Raw genomic sequence first — 21,014 nt, 5'->3', positions numbered from 1 at the left:
ACACACACAGAGAAAAAAAAAAAAAACCCAAATTAAAATAATTATGAAAATCACAATTGGAACATACATATTAATAATTACCTTAAATGTAAATGGATTAAGTACCTCAACCAAAAGACACAGACTGGCTGAATGGATACAAAAACAAGGCCCATATATGTGCTGTCTACAAGAGACCCACTTCAGCCCTAGGGACACAGACAGACTGAAAGTGAGGGGATGGAAAAAAATATTCCATGCACATGGAAATCAAAAGCTGGAGTAGCAACACTCATATCAGATAAAATAAACTTTAAAATAAAGACTGTTACAAGAGACAAGGAAGGACACTACATAATGATCAAGGAATCAATCAAAGAAGAAGATGTAACAGCTGCACCCAACATGGGAGCACCTTGATACATAAGGGAAATGCTAACAACCATAAAAAGGGAAATCAACAGTAACACAATGATAGTAGATTTAATTGATATTTATAGGACATTCCACCCAAAAGTGGCAGCATACACTTTCTTCTCAAGTGCACATGGAACATTTTCCAGGATAGATGACATCTTGGGTCACAAATCAAGCCTCAGAAAATTAAAGAAAATTGAAATATCAAGCATCTTTTGCGACCACAACACTATGAGATTAGAAATGAATTACAGGAAAAAAAAAATTTTAAAAACCACATAAATGGAGGCTGAACAGTGTGGTACTAAAAAACCAAGAGATCACTGAAGAAATCAAAGAGAAAAAAAATACATAGAAACAAATGACAGTGAAATCACAATGACCCAAAACCTATGGGATGCAGCAAAAGCAGGTCTAAGAAGGACGTTTATAGCAATTCAATCTCACCTCAAGAAACAAGAAAAATGTGAAATAAACAATCTAACCTTACACATAAAGCAACTAGAAAAAGAAGAACAAGCAAAACGCAAAGTCAGTAGAAGGAAAGAAATCATAAAGATCAGAGCAGAAATAAATGAAAAAGGAAACAATAGCAAAGATCAGTAAAACTAAGAGCTGGTTCTTAGAGAAGATAAACAAAACTGATAAAAATTCATCCAGACTCATCAAGAAAAAAACGGAGAGGGCAAATCAATAAAATTAGAAATGAAAAAGGGGAAATTGCAACTGACACTTCAGAAATACAAAGGATCATAAGAGACTACTATGAGCAACTATATGCCAATATAATGGACAACCTAGAAGAAATGGACAAATTCTTGCAAAGGTACAATTTTCCAAGACTGAACCAGGAATAATTAGAAAATATAAACAGACCTATCACAAGTAATGAAATTAAAACTGTATTTAAAAATCTTCCAACAAACAAAAGTCCAGTACTGGATGACTTCACAAGCAAATTCTATCAAACATTTAGAAAGAGCTAACACCTATCCTGCACAAACTCTTCCAAAAAATTGCAGAGGGAGGAACACTCCCAAATTCGTTCTACGAGGCCACCATCACCCTGATAGCAAAACCAGATGAAGATATCACAGAAAAAAGAAAATTACAGACCAGTATCCCTGATGAACATAGATGCAAAAATCCTCAACAAAATACCAGCAAACAGAATCTAACAACACATTAAAAGGATCATACACCATGATCAAGTGAGATTTGTTCCAGGAATGTAAGGATTCTTTAATATATGCAAATCAATCAATGTGCTACACCATATTAACAAAATAAGGAATAAAAAACATGATCATCTTGACAGATGCAGAAGAAGAAGCTTTTGACAAAATTCAACACCCATTTATGATAAAAAAAAAAACCTCTCCAGAAAATGGGCATAGAGGGAACCTACTTCAACATAATAAAGGCCATATATGACAAACACACAGCAAACATCATTCTCAATGGTGAAAAACTGAAAGCATTTCCACTAAGACCAGGAAGAAGACAGGGATGTCCACTCTCACCACTCTTATTCAACATAGTTTTGGAAGTCCTAGCCACGGCAATCAGAGAAGAAAAAGAAATAAAAGAAACAAATTGGAAAAGAAGAAATAAAACTGTCATTGTTTGCGGATGACATGATACTACACACAGAAAATCCTAAAGATGTCAACAGAAAGATACTAGAACTAATCAATGAATTTGGTAAGGTTGAAGCATACAAAATTAATGCACAGAAATCTCTTGCATTCCTATACAGTAACAATGAAAGATCAGAAAGAGAAATTAAGGAAACTATCCCATTCACTATCATAACAAAAAGAATAAAATACCGAGGAAGAGACCTACCTAAGGAGGCAAAAACCTGTACTGAGAAAACTATAAAACACTGATGAAAGAAATCAAATATGACAGGGCCAGGAAGATCCCACATGCCGCGGAGCGGCTGGGCCCGTGAGCCATGGCTGCTGAGCCTGCGCGTCTGGAGCCTGTGCTCTGCAACGGGAGAGGCCACAAGAGTGAGAGGCCCGCGTACCACACACACACACAAAAAAAAGACAAACAGATGGAGAAATATACCACATTCTTGGATTGGAAGAATCAGTGTTGTGAAAATGACTATACTACCCAAAGCAATCTACAGATTCGATGCAATCCCTATCAAATTACCAATGGCATTCACAGAATTAGAACAAAAAATTTTACAATTTGTATGGAAACACAAAAGAACCCGAATAGCCAAAGCAATCTTGAGAAAGAAAACCGGAGCTGGAAGAATCAGGCTCCCTGACTTCAGACTATACTACAAAGCTACAGTAATCAAGACATCATGGTACTTGCACAAAAACAGAAATATAGATCAATGGTACAGGACAGAAAGCCCAGATATAAACCCATGTACATATGGTCACCTAATTTATGACAAAGGAGGCAAGAATATACAATGGAGAAAAGACACTTCAATAAGTGGTGGTGGGAAAACTGGACAGGTACATGTAAAAGAATGAAATTAGAACACTACCTAACACCATACACAAAAATAAACTCAAAATGGATTAAAGACCTAAGTGTAACACCAGACAGTATAAAACTCTTAGAGGAAAACATGAAAAACACTCTGTGACATAAATCACAGCAAGATCTTTTTTGACCCACCTCCTAGAGTAATGAAAATAAAAACAAATAGGGCTTCCCTGGTGGTGCAGTGGTTAAGAATTCACCTGCCAGGGGATACAGGTTCGAGCTCTGGCCTGGGAAGATCTCACATGCCGCAGAGCAGCTAAGCCCGTGTGCCACAACTACTGAGCCTGCGTGCCACAACTACTGAAGCCGGCATGCCTAGAACCTGTGCTCCGCAACAAGAGAAGCCACTGCAATGAGAAGCCCACGCACTGCAACAAAGAGTAGCCCCTGCTCGCCGCAACTAGAGAAAGCCTGCGTGCAGCAAGAAAGTCCCAACGCACCCAAAAATAATAAAAAAAAATTATTTTTAAACAAAAACAAATGGGACCTAATTAAACTTAAAAGCTTTTTCACAGCAAAAAAGCATAATACAAAAAGACAACCCTCAGATTGGGAGAAAATATTTGTAAACGAAGCAACAGACAAAGGATTAATCTCCTAAATATACAAACAGCTCATGGAGCTCAATATCAAAAAGAACCAAAAACCCAATCAAAAAACTGGGTGGAAGACCTAAACAGACATCTCTCCGAGGAGGACATACAGATGGCCAAGGGGCATATTAAAGGATGCTCAACATCACTAATTATTAGAGAAATGCAAATCAAAACTACAATGAGGTATCACCCCGCACTAATCAGAATAGGCATCATCAAAAAATCTCCAAATAATAAATGCTGGAGAGGGTGTGGAGCAAAGGGAACCCTCTTGCACTGTTGGTGGGAATGTAGATTGATACAGACACTGTGGAGAACAGTATGGAGGTTCCTTAGAAAACTAAAAATATAACCACCATATGACCCAGCAATCCCACTGCTAGGCATATACCCTGAGAAAACCTTAACTCAAAAGGACACATGTACCCCAGTGCTCACTGCAGCACTATTTACAAAAGCCAGGACATGGTAACAACCTAAATGTCCAATGACAAATGAATGGATAAAGAAGATGTGGTACACATATACAGTGGAATATTACTCAGCCATAAAAAGAAACAAAATTGAGTTATTTGTAATGAGGTGGATGGACCTAGAGTCTGTCATACAGAGTGAAGTAAGTCACAAAGAGAAAAACAAATACTGTATGCTAACACATATATATGTAATCTTAAAAAAAAAGGGGGGGGGTATGAAGAACCTAGGGGAAGGATGGGAATAAAGACGCAGACCTACTAGAGAATGGACCTGAGGACACAGGGAGGAGGAAGAGTAAGCTGGGACAAAGTGAGAGAGTGGCATGGACATATATACACTACTAAATGTAAAATCGATAGCTAGTGGGAAGCAGCTGCATAGCACACAGAGATCAGCTTGGTGCTTTGTGACCACCTAGAGGGGTGGGATAGGGAGGGTGGGAGGGAGGGAGATGCAAGAGGGAAGAGATATGGGGATATATGTATATGTACAGCTGATTCACTTTGTTATAAAGCAGAAACTAACACACCATTGTAAAGCAATTATGCTCCAATAAAGATGTTAAAAAAAAAATACAGGCCCAGTCCCTGAGAGTATGGTTTGATATTCTGGATTGGGTTTCTGGAATCTGTCATTACTTTAAAAAAAACAAAAACAAAAACAAAGCTTTCAGAACAGACAATCACTTGCTTTCCACAAAGGAAAGAGGCACAGGCTTCCCTCAGAGATATTGCAGGTTCAGTTTCAGAACACCAGAGTGAAGTGAGTATCGCAATAAAGTGAGTCACATGAATTTCCTGATTTCCCAGGGCATATAGAAGTTATGTTTACACTATACTGCAGTCTGTCAAGTGTGCAATAGCATTGTGTGGAAAAAAACAATGTACAGACCTTAATTTAAAAATAATTTATTGCTAAAAAATTCCATCATCAGAGTCTTTAGCAAGTCACAATAGTAACATCAAAGATCACTGATCACCATAACAGATGTAGAGATGGTGAAAAAGTTTGAAATACTGCGAGAATTACCAAAATGTGACAAAGACACTGAGTGTGCAGTATTGTTGGGAAAATGGCACTGATACACTTGCTCTACACAGAGATGTGACAAACCTTCAATTTGTTAAAAAAAAATTAGTATCTGTGAAGTGCAATAGAAATATTAAAAATATCCTTTATTTCTAAAGCAAGCAAGAAAAAAAATTGCCTCAAAAATCAAAGTTTTGAGAAAGAACATTATTTATTGGTGTTTCTGTTGAATTGAAAGCCAACTGATAATCAGAAGCTCTAGAACAAAATACAAGGTTTACACCTGGGGTGGATGGAGCACAGAAGACAATTCCCCAGCTCTGAAGCTAGGGGATGCATGTCTCTTGGGTCTGCTGAGGTCTAATCCTGCCATTCCTACCAAAGGAGTCAGCGACTGCAACCAGCTTGGACCAGGATATAAACAAGTGGCCATGTTTACAACTCCTGGTGGGACCTCCCCGTATTATCACTGATGAAATCTTGGCCAGGGAGCCCTAAACCGAAGGTCTCCCAACACAGGAGTGGGAAGGGCAGCTCCACAGTGAAGGACAAGGTCCACCATGAAGAACGTCGGTCATCGCAAAGGTGACAGGCTCCAAAGAGAACCCTTGCATTTCCCTTCTCCCTCCGTCTTCCCCATTCACCCAGATGGTCAGTCTCCACACCCAGAAACCAGTATCAACTCCTCTCTCTTCCCTCAGATCCCACATTCGATCCATCACACAGTCCACTTGGCTCCACTCTGTTATCCACCCCAAATCCAACCATCTCACCATTTCCACTGCTAGCACCTTAGTCTAAGCCATCAAGAGTCGAGAAAGGGCACAACTGTAAGAGAGAGTGAACACTGCATTTGGAGAACTGAAAGACCATCAATGTGGTTTTAGCTCTAAAGGAAAGAGGGAGAGCTGAGAAGGACAAAACTAGAAAGGTGGGGAGGGACCAGGATGTAAACTGCTTTGTAAAAACCATGTTAAATAAGGCAAATACTAACAGCCATAAAAGGAGAAATCGACAGTAACACAATCATAGTAGGGGACTTTAACACCCCACTTTCACCAATGGACGGATCATCCAAAATGAAAATAAATAAGGAAACACAAGCTTTAAATGATACATTAAACAAGATGGACTTAATTGATATTTATAGGACATTCCATCCAAAAACAACAGAATACACATTTTTCTCAAGTGCTCATGGAACATTCTCCAGGATAGATCATATCTTGGGTCACAAATCAAGCCTTGGTAAATTTAAGAAAATTGAAATTGTATCAAGTATCTTTTCTGACCACAATGCTATGAGACTAGATATCAATTACAGGAAAAGAGCTGTGAAAAATACAAACACATGGAGGCTAAACAATACACTACTTAATGACGAAGTGATCACTGAAGAAATCAAAGAGGAAATTAAAAAATACCTAGAAACAAATGACAATGGAGACACCACGACCCAAAACCTATGGGATGCAGCAAAAGCAGTTCTAAGAGGGAAGTTTATAGCAATACAATCCCACCTTAAGAAACAGGAAACATCTCGAATAAACAACCTAACCTTGCACCTAAAGCAATTAGAAGAACAAAAACATCCCAAAGTTAGCAGAAGGAAAGCAATCATAAAAATCAAATCAGAAATAAATGAAAAAGAAATGAAGGAAACGATAGCAAAGATCAATAAAACTAAAAGCTGGTTCTTTGAGAAGATAAACAAAATTAATAAACCATTAGCCAGACTCATCAAGAAAAAAAGGGAGAAGACTCAAATCAATAGAATTAGAAATGAAAAAGGAGAAGTAACAACTGACACTGCAGAAATACAAAAGATCATGAGAGATTACTACAAGCAACTCTATGCCAATAAAATGGACAACCTGGAAGAAATGGACAAATTCTTAGAAATGCACAACCCGCCAAGACTGAATCAGGAAGAAATAGAAAATATGAACAGACCAATCACAAGCACTGAAATTGAAACTGTGATCAAAAATCTTCCAACAAACAAAAGCCCAGGACCAGATGGCTTCACAGGCGAATTCTATCAAGCATTTAGAGAAGAGCTAACACCTATCCTTCTCAAATTCTTCCAAAATATAGCAGAGGGAGGAACACTCCCAAACTCATTCTACGAGGCCACCATCACCTTGATACCAAAACCAGACAAGGATGTCACAAAGAAAGAAAACTACAGGCCAATATCACTGATGAACATAGATGCAAAAATCCTCAACAAAATACTAGCAAACAGAATCCAACAGCACATTAAAAGGATCATACACCATGATCAAGTGGGGTTTATTCCAGGAATGCAAGGATTCTTCAATATACGCAAATCAATCAACGTGATACACCACATTAACAAATTGAAGGAGAAAAACCATATGATCATCTCAATAGATGCAGAGAAAGCTTTTGACAAAATTCAACACCCATTTATGATAAAAACCCTCCAGAAAGTAGGCATAGAGGGAACTTTCCTCAACATAATAAAGGCCATATATGACAAACCCACAGCCAGCATCGTCCTCAATGGTGAAAAACTGAAACCATTTCCACTAAGATCAGGAACAAGACAAGGTTGCCCACTCTCACCACTCTTATTCAACCTAGTTTTGGAAGTTTTAGCCACAGCAATCAGAGAAGAAAAGGAAATAAAAGGAATCCAAATCGGAAAAGAAGAAGTAAAGCTGTCACTCTTTGCAGATGACATGATACTATACATAGAGAATCCTAAAGATGCTACCAGAAAACTACTAGAGCTAATCAATGAATTTGGTAAAGTTGCAGGATACAAAATTAATGCACAGAAATCTCTGGCATTCCTATATACTAATGATGAAAAATCTGAAAGTGAAATCAAGAAAACACTCCCATTTACCACTGCAACAAAAAGAATAAAATATCTAGGAATAAACCTCCCTAAGGAGACAAAAGACCTGTATGCAGAAAATTATAAGACACTGATGAAAGAAATTAAAGATGATACAAATAGATGGAGAGATGTACCATGTTCTTGGATTGGAAGAATCAACATTGTGAAAATGACTCTACTACCCAAAGCAATCTACAGATTCAATGCAATCCCTATCAAACTACCACTGGCATTTTTCACAGAACTAGAGCAAAAAATTTCACAATTTGTATGGAAACAAAAAAGACCCCGAATAGCCAAAGCAATCTTGAGAACGAAAAATGGAGCTGGAGGAATCAGGCTCCCTGACTTCAGACTATACTACAAAGCTACAGTAATCAAGACAGTATGGTACTGGCACAAAAACAGAAAGACAGATCAATGGAACAGGATAGAAAGCCCAGAGATAAACCCACGGACATATGGTCACCTTATCTTTGATAAAGGAGGCAGGAATGTACAGTGGAGAAAGGACAGTCTCTTCAATAAGTGGTGCTGGGAAAACTGGACAGGGACATGTAAAAGTATGAGATTAGATCACTCCCTAACACCATACACAAAAATAAGCTCAAAATGGATTAAAGACCTAAATGTAAGGCCAGACACTATCAAACTCTTAGAGCAAAACATAGGCAGAACACTCTATGACATAAATCACAGCAAGATCCTTTTTGACCCACCTCCTAGAGAAATGGAAATAAAGACAAAAATAAACACATGGGACCTAATGAAACTTCAAAGCTTTTGCACAGCAAAGGAAACCATAAACAAGACCAAAAGACAACCCTCAGAATGGGAGAAAATATTTGCCAATGAAGCAACTGAGAAAGGATTAATCTCCAAAATTTATAAGCAGCTCATGCAGCTGAATAACAAAAAAACAAATAACCCAATCCAAAAATGGGCAGAAGACCTAAATAGACATTTCTCCACAGAAGATATACAGACTGCTAACAAACACATGAAAGAATGCTCAACATCTTTGCTCATTAGAGAAATGCAGATCAAAACTACAATGAGATATCATCTCACACCAGTCAGAATGGCCATCATCAAAAAATCTAGAGGGCCTCCCTGGTGGCGCAGTGGTTGAGAGTCCGCCTGCCGATGCAGGGGATACGGGTTCGTGCCCCGGTCTGGGAGGATCCCATATGCCGCGGAGCGGCTGGGCCCGTGGGCCATGGCCGCTGGGCCTGCGCATCCGGAGCCTGTGCTCCGCAACGGGGGAGGCCACAACAGTGAGAGGCCCGCATACCACAAAAAAAAAAAAAAAAAAAAAAATCTAGAAACAATAAATGCTGGAGAGGGTGTGGAAAAAAAGGAACACTCTCACACTGCTGGTGGGAATGTGAATTGGTACAGCCACTATGGAGAACGGTATGGAGGTTCCTTAAAAAACTACAAATAGAGCTACCATATGACCCAGCAATTCCACTACTGGGCATATACCCTGAGAAAACCTTAATTCAAAAAGAGACATGTACCAAAATGTTCATAGCAGCCCTATTTACAATAGTTCGGAGATGGAAACAACCTAAGTGTCCATCATCAGATGAATGGGTAAAGAAGATGTGGCACATATATACAATGGAATATTACTCAGCCATAAAAAGAAATGAAATTGAGCTATTTGTAATGAGGTGGATGGACGTAGAGTCTGTCATACAGAGTGAAGTAAGTCAGAAAGAGAAAGACAAATACTCTATGCTGACACATATATATGGAATTTAAGAAAAAAATGTCATGAAGAACATAGGGGTAAGACAGGAATAAAGACACAGACCTACTAGAGAATGGACTTGAGGATATGGGGAGGGGGAAGGGTAAGCTGTGACAAAGTGAAAGAGCAGCATGGACATATATACACTACCAAACGTAAGGTAGATAGCTAGTGGGAAGCAGCCCCATAGCACAGGGAGATCAGCTTGGTGCTTTGTGACCGCCTGGAGGGGTGGGATAGGGAGGGTGGGAGGGAGACGCAAAAGGGAGGGGATATGGGAACATATGTATATGTATAACTGATTAAATTTGTTATAAAGCAAAAAATTTAAAAAAAAATTAAAAAAAAAAACATGATACAGATGAAGTTATTTACAATAGATAAATAGACTCAGACATAGAAAACAAACTATTGGTTACCAAAGGGGAAACGTCGGGGGAGGAGGGGTAAATCAGGAGCTTGGGATTAACATACACTCACTACTATATGTAAAATTTTGGGCTGGCCAAAAAAGTTCCTTCAGTTTTTAAGTAAAAATAAGACATTTTTCATTTTCTCCAAGAACTTCATAGAACAATGTATTCACCGTTTTGTTCCACTACTTTCTGCCTTTTTTCAGGCAACTTCATAATTCCATCTTCCTAAAACTTTTTGTCTGAGGAAAGAACTGTTCCAGGTACCTTTTATAGCTTTCCAGGGAACTGAAACTTTTTCCATTACAAGAATTTTGTAAAGACCAAAATAAACGGAAATCCGAAGGTGCAATGTCTGGTGAATATGGCAGATGAATCAGAACTTCCCAGCCAAGCTGTAATGGTTTTTGCCTGGTCATCAAAAAAACATGCGGTCTTGCATTATCCTGATGGAAGATTATGCATTTTCTTGTGACTAATTCCAGATGCTTTTTGTCAAGTGCTGCTTTCAGTTGGTCTCATTGGGAGCAGTGTTGCAGCAAAACCAGAAATGAGTAAATGGCCTTAGGCACATACCAGCCAAACAGGCCTGCAAGAGTTAAGCAGTCTTGGTTATTCTTTAGCTGTTCCTACTAACACACACTTGTAGCTAGACTTGTCCTTCACAAAGCTAAACAAAGCCAATTACTCTCTGACTCCATATGAATTATACTCTGCACCTAGCATTCTTCTCCCCCTACACTCTCCTGTAGCATTCTGCATTTCAAAAACAAGGTCATGGCTGATAACTTCAGGGACACCTGGTTGCTGAGCCACCTGATGCCAGCTTTCGGCCATAAATTTGCAGAAGAAGGAAATGCAAGACCTTCATTAGTTTGAGCCTTATCCCCTACCCCAAACCATGGAGTCTTGGCCTATAAAACCTTTCCCTATTCCCCAGGGATGGGGGGGGGGGCACAGTTCTTGAGGTGGTAGCCCGCTGTGTCCTCTCTTTGCCTGTTAAAGAATAAAAGCTACTTTTTCTCGTTCTGCTAAAACTCTTGGTATTTCTTTTTGGCATTGGTGAACAGAGAGCCAAGATTGTGGCATCAGCCAAACTTGTTGGAATTAATCATTGGATTTCTGGAAGGAGCTCATAATAGAGGACTCTTCCAATCCCACCATATAGACAACATCACCTTCTTTGGATGAAGACCACCGGTGCCTTTAGTGTGGTTGGTGGTGGTTCATTTCACCTGCCCCACAATCTCTTCTGTTCCACATTACTGTACAGTATCCACTTTTCATCGCCTGTCACAATTTGTTTTAAAAACGGACTGTTTACATTAGTTTCAGTAGAGAATTGCATGTGGAAATATGGTCAAGAAAGTTTTTTGTGCTTAACTTATGTGGAAACCAAACATCAAAGCGATTAACATAACCAAGCTGGTGCAAATGATTTTCAGTGCTTGATTTGGATATTTTGAGTATGTCATCTATCTCCTGCATGGTATAATGTTGATTGTTCTCAATTAATGATTTGATTGCTATCAACTTCAACTGGTCTACCCAACCGTGGAGCATCGTCTAGTGAGAAATCTCCAGCACAAAACTTCACAAACCACTTTTGACATATTCAATCAGTCACAGCACCTTCTCCATACACTGCACAAATCTTTTTTTGCGTTTCAATTGCACTTTTGCCTTTCTTGAAATAATAAAGCATAATATGCCAAAATGTTGCTTTTTTCTTCAATCTTCAGTATTAAAATGGCTACACAAAAATTCACCAATTTTAAGTTATTTTTTTAAATGCAGGCTGATATGACAGCTGTCACAATACAGTCTAACAAAATTGTTTTGAATGAAGTTAAAGACAACTAAGCACTACTAGAGCTGACTTACAGAAAAAACTGAAGGAACGTTTTGGCCAACCCAATAGATAACCAACAAGGACCTACTGAATAGCACAGGGAAATCTACTCAATATTCTGTGATAACCTATATGAGAAAATCATCTGAAAAAGAATGAATATATGTATAACTGAATCACTTTGCTGTGCACCCTGAAAGTAATACAGCATTGTAAATCAACTATACTCCAATAAAATTTAAAACAAAACAAAAAAAGTAAGGCACTTTAAAATAGTAGAAAATGTAATTCATAGTGAAAAACCTAAGTCATGAATATCTAGGGACTGAATAGTTATAGCACTGAAATTATCAAAACAAATTACAAGAAGTATAAAATGGAACTTGGTACAGTATGAGACTAATTCACTTCTCTAGGTCCAAGTCACATCAAATGGACCAAAATAAATAAGAATAGAGAAAACCTAAATAATGTAATTAATAAAATCACTATAATTAAAAATTAAACTCTGTACCTTAAATAGCCAATAGTCCATCTTTTTTTTTTTTTTTTTTTTTTTTTTTGCAGTATGCGGGCCTCTCACTGTTGTGGCCTCTCCCGTTGCGGAGCACAGGCTCCAGACGCACAGGCTCAGCAGCCATGGCTCATGGGCCCAGCCGCTCTGCGGCACATGGGATCTTCCCGGACCGGGGCACGAACCTGGTGTCCCCCACATCGGCAGGCAGACTCCCAACGACTGTGCCACCAGGGAAGCCCCTAGTCCATCTTTTTAAATGCCCAAAGAACATTCACAAAAATTACCTATAAACTAGAACTTAAAGTATTATTAAACACTGTTTCTGGGTGGAAATGGTACAGAGAACTTTTTTTTTAATCATAAGGCAATGAAATGAGTAAAATAGAAAACATAACAAACATAAAAAAATCTTCTATCCACAGGAAATTTTAAAGATCTCTTAAATAATTCTTAGGCCAAAGAGGAAATGACAACCAAAACTGCAGAATCTATAAATAAAAACCTAACTATGATGAAAGCACTACACACCAGAACCTATGGGATATAGCTAGAACAGTATTCAGAGAAAAGTTCACAGCCTTAAAATATTTATATTAATAAATAAGAAAGAAAGAAAACAAATGTATTCAAGAAGTAAGAAGAAATAACAAAAGAAACCAAAGGAAGGAAGGAATGATTAAAGTTGAAATGCAGAAAGTGATAAATTATCAAAAAGAATACAAGTAGTAAGTGAATGTGAGAGTTCCTTCTTTGGGGGAAAAAACAAAACTGTAACAGTTCATTAGAAGGGAAAATGAGTAGGGAATGGTGAGAGCATAAATACTGTGTAGCCATTAAAAAGAATGAGGTAACTGTATTAATATAATCTGAGATATTTAAATGAAAAATCAAGGAACAGCTATCATTTGCACTTAAAAACAAGGAAGGCTACATATGCACAAGTTCTTACTGATGCACAGAACATGTCAACAGAACAGTCAACAATTGTGCTGGGGCTCCATCCTGGGGGAGGAGCTGTGTGATGACAGGAGTCGCAGAGTGACTTATTCATAAATTTTAAAAACCTATTTAAAAAGTAAAGTTTTTACATAAAAATGGAATCTTAAAAAAAAGTGGTTCTGATGAACCTAGGGGCAGGACAGGAATAAAGACGCAGATTTAGAGAATGGACTTGAGGACGTGGGGAGGGGGAAGGGTAAGCTGGGACGAAGTGAGAGACTGGCATGGACATATATACACTAACAAATGTAAAATAGCTAGCTAGTGGGAAGCAGCTGCATTGCACGGGGAGATCAGCTTGGTGCTTTGTGACCACATAGAGGGGTGGGATAGGGAGGGTGGGAGGGAGACACAAGAGGAAGGGGATATGGGGATATATATACACATATAGCTGATTCACTTTGTTATACAGCAGAAAACACAACATTGTAAAGCAATTATACTCCAATAAAGATTAAAAAAAACAACTCTAATAATGTGGACTCTTAAATATAGTATATAAGTTGTGATAAAATATTTTTATACTTTTCATCGTAAAATCACAAGTGTAAATTAGTAACTAGATATTTTAAATTGTACTCACTATTCTAATATGCCAAATTCTCTGAAACATGACAAATGTATGAAATAAAAAATGTACAAAGACTTTTTTAAAAAGTTTGAATTTTGTAGCAATAGATGTATCATGTTTAAAAACTGATTATTAAAAATAATACATTTTAATTATTTAGAGTCTCTAAAGCTACTTAAAAGAACTGTGGATGCATTTTTAAATTATTATTGGGAGGGAAGGGTTTAATCTATAGCCTTTTAAAAAATGATCCCATTTTATGTTATAAAACTATATTCTCAAAGCACTTAGAGCACTTAGGAATCTGCTATCTCATCTGATCCCTGTAATAAGTGTGAAGAAGCTAGGCAGTGCTGTAATCCCTGCACTGCATACAGGTGAGGACCCTGAGGCTCAGAGACCTTAGGGGACATAAGGCCACATGGCTAAGTGCCTCCTGCAGCCTATTCAAACTGGTCCAGGCTCCTAGGATATAAGGATTTCATAACTTTTGGGTTGTATCTAGTGATTTCATGAGTAGATAAAATGACACCTCTGTTACACACTGGGGACAAAGAAACTTCCAAGAAACCTCAATCATGTCTGCTTCGTCACAGAAGAAAATGAATGACAGGCATTCATCCTTTGTTATGGGCTGAGTCTTGTCACCTTCTATTTTATGTTGAAGTCCTAACCCCCAGCACCTCAGAATGTGACTGTATTTAGAGACAGGATCTTTAAAGAGGTGAATAAGTTAAAATGAAGTCATATAGGTGGGCCCTAATCTAATATGACTGGTGTCCTTATAAGAAGAGATTAGGACACAGGCACACAGAGGGATGACCATGCAAAGACACAGAGAGAAGACAGCATCTCCAAGCCAAGGAGAGAGGCCTCAGAGGAAAACAACCCTACCAACACTTTAACTTCAGACTTCCAACCTCCAGAGCTGTGAGGAAATAAATGTCTTATTTAAGTCGCATACTACGTGGTCCTTGTATGGCAGCCCTAGCAAACTAACGCATCGTTCAACTTTATGTATCTAAAAAGTACTTTCTCTACGATTTCATGGATCATCTAAAAGGGTCAATCAGACAGTGATTCAGCTTGCCTGCACCAACGTTTTCAGAGAAGCAACTATGTGGTCAAGAATACGTGGCTTAGAAGCACCTCTCCCCAGATACTTTCTTTTCAAATGAATGAATTCTGTTCTGTTAGAGTGAAAAGCTTGTTGACTTAGGCTAGTTCTCCCTGTGTTACAGCTCTGAACAATGCACTGATATCTGATGCTTGCACACTTAAAAAGTTGACAATCTGACAGGTTGTTCTAAGAAGACTGAGCATATGCAGAAATAATGTCAAGAGGATATTCAACTAGGATGGGAATCAAGATACGGATTTCCTTATGTCTTTCTGTAGAGGTGATCTGAGCCAGTGGCAGGACTGAAATCCAAGAGTGATGTTCTGCCACCCTGTGAACTTGGGTGACTGGCCCCGCCTTGGCTACCACATGAAAGGAGCAGCGTTCTCAGGCTCGACACAGAGCAGAGTACCCAGGGTGGAACTCAGCCTCCCCCACCAAGTCACCCCCTGCACTCCCTGGACCAGCTCTGTGACCTTAGGTGAGCCCTGGACCCAGTCTCCTCATCCATGAGCTGGGATAAAAAAAGGACTGTGATGAGGATTAAGTGCAATCATACATGTGAGAAGTATGTAAAATAAATTATAAAGAACTACACAAATGTAACTTAACATTAATCTTGTTAAAGTAGGTGCAGGATTACTAGACCAGGAATCACAGGCTTTCTAATTCTATGACCTATCCCTGCTTTTGTATTTATGTTACAGTTGATTTAAAACATATACTGGAAGAACAGATTTCTAATTGTGTATCTGCTGCAAACTAGCTTAACATTAGTTATATATAGAAGACCACCTTCCTTCTAAGGGGCCTTAGTTTCCTCACCTGTAAAATGAGGATGTTGAACCCTATTATCTTATAAGACACCTTTTAAATGAAGACTTTGACACACAGGTGGAGACGTCTCTCTTTGATGTGAAATGCCTAAGGTCAAAAGACCAAAAGCGTTTGGGAGATTCCTGGCCATTTTGTGACTAGGTTATACAGGGAATCTCAAATTATTATCAGGTCTTCAGAAGGAAGGTTTCACTCTAGTAAATGAAAGCGCTCTGTGAATTTCAGGCATAAAAAAATATAGGGCTCCAAGGGCAGCTTCTGTGTGTTTGCATACAATGTAAGTACTTATGAAAAGTTCAGAACACAGACTTCATCATCCCTAAGCCTAGATATGAACTCCAACTCTGCCCATTCCTCAGCCAGCTCTGTGACCCTGGACCATTGCCTACTCTATGAACAGTAGAAGGTACTGCTCTTCATTTCTAAGGAGGGGGAATGAGATGAAACAGTGACAGAGGGAACTTAGGCTACATTTTATATAAACCTTTCTAAAGAAGTACTTAGATACTTGGACATGTTTTCTTTAAGTGATGGATTAAATATTATATAAGTAATTTTATGCAGAAATGCAGAAAAGTATAAATGAGGAAAAATGCACCCATAATTTAATGCCCAGAGATAAAGTTTTGATGGGAAGACTTATCATATACGATTGGAAACCTCTTCCCACATGAGCCACGCATCTCAGTGGGCAAGAACACCAGACCTTCCCTCCCTCCCTCCCTCCTTCCATCAATCCCACTCCCACCTTGTTCCAGAAAGAATTACAGGCAGCTGTATGACAATGGCTAAGCCTTAAATCAGACCTCAGTTATCACATCTGTAGGAGATGCTACCACCTGACCATTGTTAGAAAGGTACGTGACCCAAAGGTTACTCGTCAAGCACCTTTCTCACGCCACGTACAGTGCTTAGTGCTTTCACACATCTCATCTCTGTGAAAATACTTTGTAAACCTTCAAGCACCATTCAGACTACAGTGTTAGGGTTACTGTGAATTCTTTTGTCCTGGTGACAATTTCATCTAGAAGGTACAGGAAGCATAGGGGGCAACTGGACCTAATTCTAAACAACAAAGAATTAGGGAGAAAGTGACAGTATCATGTAGGAGTTTTTTTACTCCTAGAAGGTTAGAAAACAGAAGTGACCTACACCTTTCCCTGGTAGATCTCCCTAGGCCAGAAATATTCCAGATGTTTTTCCCCTCAAACTTACTGGATGTTCCTTGACAGCACTTGTATCACAATGTGCTGAGCACCAATCAGAATGAGATGTAGAGGGTCTGCAAAATGAGAGTGTTCTGTGCTCTATGGAAATCTGAACCCATGAAGTCCAAACATGTGGAAAGTCCAATCCGAAATCTCTCAGGCACACGTGCATGTGCACGTCCTGCACCCCACCCTCACCGCTTCTGCAGATGCTCAGCAGACTCACCTTCAACTTGCATTGCAGTGTGTTGTCAAGACCCAGTCATGAAGCTTTGTCTCTGGAGGCTTATAATTGAAAAGGGCACAGAGTGCTTATCACCAGTCCCCTGGTAGAGATCGTGTGAAGAGTAAATCCTGGAGACGAACTTTAATCACAACTCCCTGTGGCAGGCTTACCTGTTCTACTGTTTCAATGAGGGCAGCAGCCTCGTCCTTGCCCAGTTGTTGCACCATCTTGTTAAATAGGCCATCTCTATCTTGCAGCAAATCATATGGCTTATCGTATTCTTCTAGTCTCCCTGAATCCAAAACCTGTTAATCAGCAGGAAAAAAAACCCATTGCACACAATGTTTCACAATAAAGTATTATAACTCAGACAATATTTTGTAAAGGAACAGGAGGGGAAGAATAGAGAAAATCTGTTTGGGTGGTAGGCCTGGCTGGTGTTTTAATGGTTTGATTAATTTGTTTTACTAGGCAGATAAAGGCCTAACCTGACCTTTTATTACTATAATGTTATAGGAAAGGAAGAGAAATGAGTTTTAGACTATGATTTCTTTAAATTAATTTTTATTGGAGTACAGTTGCTTAACAACGTTGTGTTAGCTTCTACTGCACAGCAAAGTGAATCAGCCATACATATACATATACCCCCTCCCTTTTGGATTTCCCCCCCATTTAGGTCACCCCAGTGCATCAAGTAGAGCAGTCAGCAGTCTGGCATTTTATATTCTGCGAAGGGCATTTGGGGTGGTTATCATTAGTTGGTGCTTTTAGCTCTCAGACTCTGAGCTTTAAGGGCTATTTATACAGATACACAGAGTTGGGAAATTTCTTGATTTAAGAAAATCAAACTCTATCTAAAATCAGGTTGATGTCATACAAACCAGATGGTAGTGACCTGACAGCAATTGTTAAGTTGGTTTGACAGAATCTTAGTATTTGGGAAAAAAGTAAATGCCTCCAGAATTTCCTTAGGGTTATGAACTAAAAAATTGCCTGTCATATCAGTGAACAAAGGATGTTGCAGCCATCAAGCCACCACATTACAGCTGCCCCGACAATAAGCCCTGAGGGAACTCAGGATGGAACCAGAATCTGTGCCGCCACCCCCAACAGTGCACCCTGAGGAGACTCAGGATGAGAAAAACACAGGATACTGGCCTCAGATAGCTGAGGTGCACATCAAAGGAATGATTTCAGTGAGCCCAGACTTTGCATCTTCCCTTGTATAGAAAAGCACTAAATTCATTAACTTGGGATGTCTGGTTTTCTTTGATTAACAGTAGTCTTTTAATGTTCTGACTACCTGGTCTTTTGTTGCAAAAACTCTTACATATCCTGGCTCATCCCCTTGCCTCTTCAGAACCATTTCTCAGTGTTATGAGATGCTTTGTCCCTAAGTCCTCACCATGTCCACCACATAAAACATATCTGTCAACTTCCAGGTTGTGCTTTTTTTTTTTCTTTTTCAGTCGACAGGGTCCTGGATTATGTTAGTTGCTTTGCTAAGAGGGGCAGAATCCCTTGTCTCAGAGGTTAAGATGCTTCTTCAATTTGGCTTTGACTGTAGTTTATTATTCTGAGAGTGAAAGGCTGGCAAAAAGAGCTGCTACATAAGCAGCATTAGCAGAATTTCTCTGCACAGAAGAAATACCGAGAAATCCAATTTTTTCTTTGACTAAGACTAAAGAAGCAAGTAAGAAATTGAGCTTCAAATTCTAATGCTCACAGCCCGCACAGTACCCGGGAACAGCCCAATCTGAACTGCCGAGGATCTGAATCTGTGTTCACAAGTTATCTTTCTTTGCTTCTTTTTCTTTCTCTCTTCAGCTGTCTGCCGTTCAGCCCTTTTGTTCACATTGATATATCCCTAGTTGAAAATTAAAAGGGAGAGAGAGGGGGTCTTAACTCTGCCTTTCTACTTACTAGTGGCTTTGCATAATGGTTTTAGAGGGGAAAAAAAGAATCTGAAACAATTGGCCCAAATGACATAGCTATAAAGATAGTTCTGATGTTAGGTGGTACTTACTTCTTCATGTAGAGTAACTATCTTAAGGGAATATGCAGCAACTCTAAACAGGACACAGGTTGTTCTTCCATATCTAGTACTGCAGTTAATTCCATCCCATGTCATTTAATTGGAAACATTTATTAAGTCTCCTAAGGGCAGAAAAGTGGTCAAGATAGTGGAGTAGGGGGATGCAGAGTTCACATCTCCCCACAACTAGGGCATCTACCAGACTCTGGGGATGGGAGCAAACCCTGAACAACTGGCCTATAAACTCCAGTGCTGGAAGCCTCAGGCCAAACAACCAGTAAGACAGGAATACAGTCCCACCCATCAAAGAAAAAAGGATGACAAAAAAATATGTTACAGATGAAGGAGCAGGGTAAAAACCTACAAGACCAAATAAATGAAGAGGAAATAGGCAACCTACCTGAAAAAGAATTCAGAGTAATGATAGTAAAGATGATCCAAAATCTCAGAAATAGGATGGAGGCACACGAGAAAATACAAGAAACGTTTAACAAAGACCTAGAAGAACTAAAGAACAAACAGAGATGAACAATAACTGAAATAAAAAATACACTAGAAGGAATCAATAGCAGAATAACTGAGGCAGAAGAACGAATAAGTGAGCTGGAAGACAGAATGGTGGCAATAACTGCTGAGGAGCAGAATAAAGAAAAAAGAATGAAAAGAATTGAAGACAATCTCAGAGACCTCTGGGACAACACTAAACACACCAACATTCGAATTATAGGGGTCCCAGAAGAAGAAGAGAAAAAGAGAGGGTCTCAGAAAATATTCGAAGAGATTATAGTCGAAAACGTCCCTAACATGGGAAAGGAAATAGCCACCCAGGAATCTCAGAAAGGCACATACAGGATAAACCCTAGGGAGAAACACACCAAGATGCATATTAATCAAACAAACAAAAATTAAATTCAAAGAAAAAATATTAAAAGCAGCAAGGGAAAAGCAAAAAATAACATACAAGAGAATCCCCATAAGGTTATCAGCTTATTTTTCAGCAGGAACTCTGCAAGCCAGAAGGGAGTGGCAGGATATACTTAAAGTGATGAAAGAGAAAAACCTACAACCAAGATTACTGTACCCAGCAAGGATCTCATTCAGATTCGACCAAGAAATCAAAAGCTTTACAGACAAGCAAAAGCTAAGAGAATTCACCACCACCAAACCAGCTTTACAACAAATGCTAAAGGAACTCCTCTAGGCGGGAAACAGAAGAAAAAGACACACACAGAGAAAAAAAAAAAAAACCCAAATTAAAATAATTATGAAAATCACAATTGGAACATACATATTAATAATTACCTTAAATGTAAATGGATTAAGTACCTCAACCAAAAGACACAGACTGGCTGAATGGATACAAAAACAAGGCCCATATATGTGCTGTCTACAAGAGACCCACTTCAGCCCTAGGGACACACACAGACTGAAAGTGAGGGGATGGAAAAAAATATTCCATGCACATGGAAATCAAAAGCTGGAGTAGCAACACTCATATCAGATAAAATAAACTTTAAAATAAAGACTGTTACAAGAGACAAGGAAGGACACTACATAATGATCAAGGAATCAATCAAAGAAGAA

General features: G+C 38.9%; 1 pseudogene; it reads right to left on the bottom strand.

Annotated features, from left to right (window-relative positions):
- The window catches only part of LOC132477441 (ATP-binding cassette sub-family C member 4-like), a 164,777-nt pseudogene that overhangs the window by 46,587 nt on the left and 97,176 nt on the right, over positions 1 to 21,014 (bottom strand).

Source organism: Mesoplodon densirostris, chromosome 17 (genome assembly GCF_025265405.1).
Source record: "Mesoplodon densirostris isolate mMesDen1 chromosome 17, mMesDen1 primary haplotype, whole genome shotgun sequence".
NCBI classification, from domain to species: Eukaryota; Metazoa; Chordata; class Mammalia; order Artiodactyla; family Ziphiidae; genus Mesoplodon; species Mesoplodon densirostris.
Note: the sequence above shows the minus strand (reverse complement) of the source record. Positions and strands in the feature narration are given on the sequence as shown.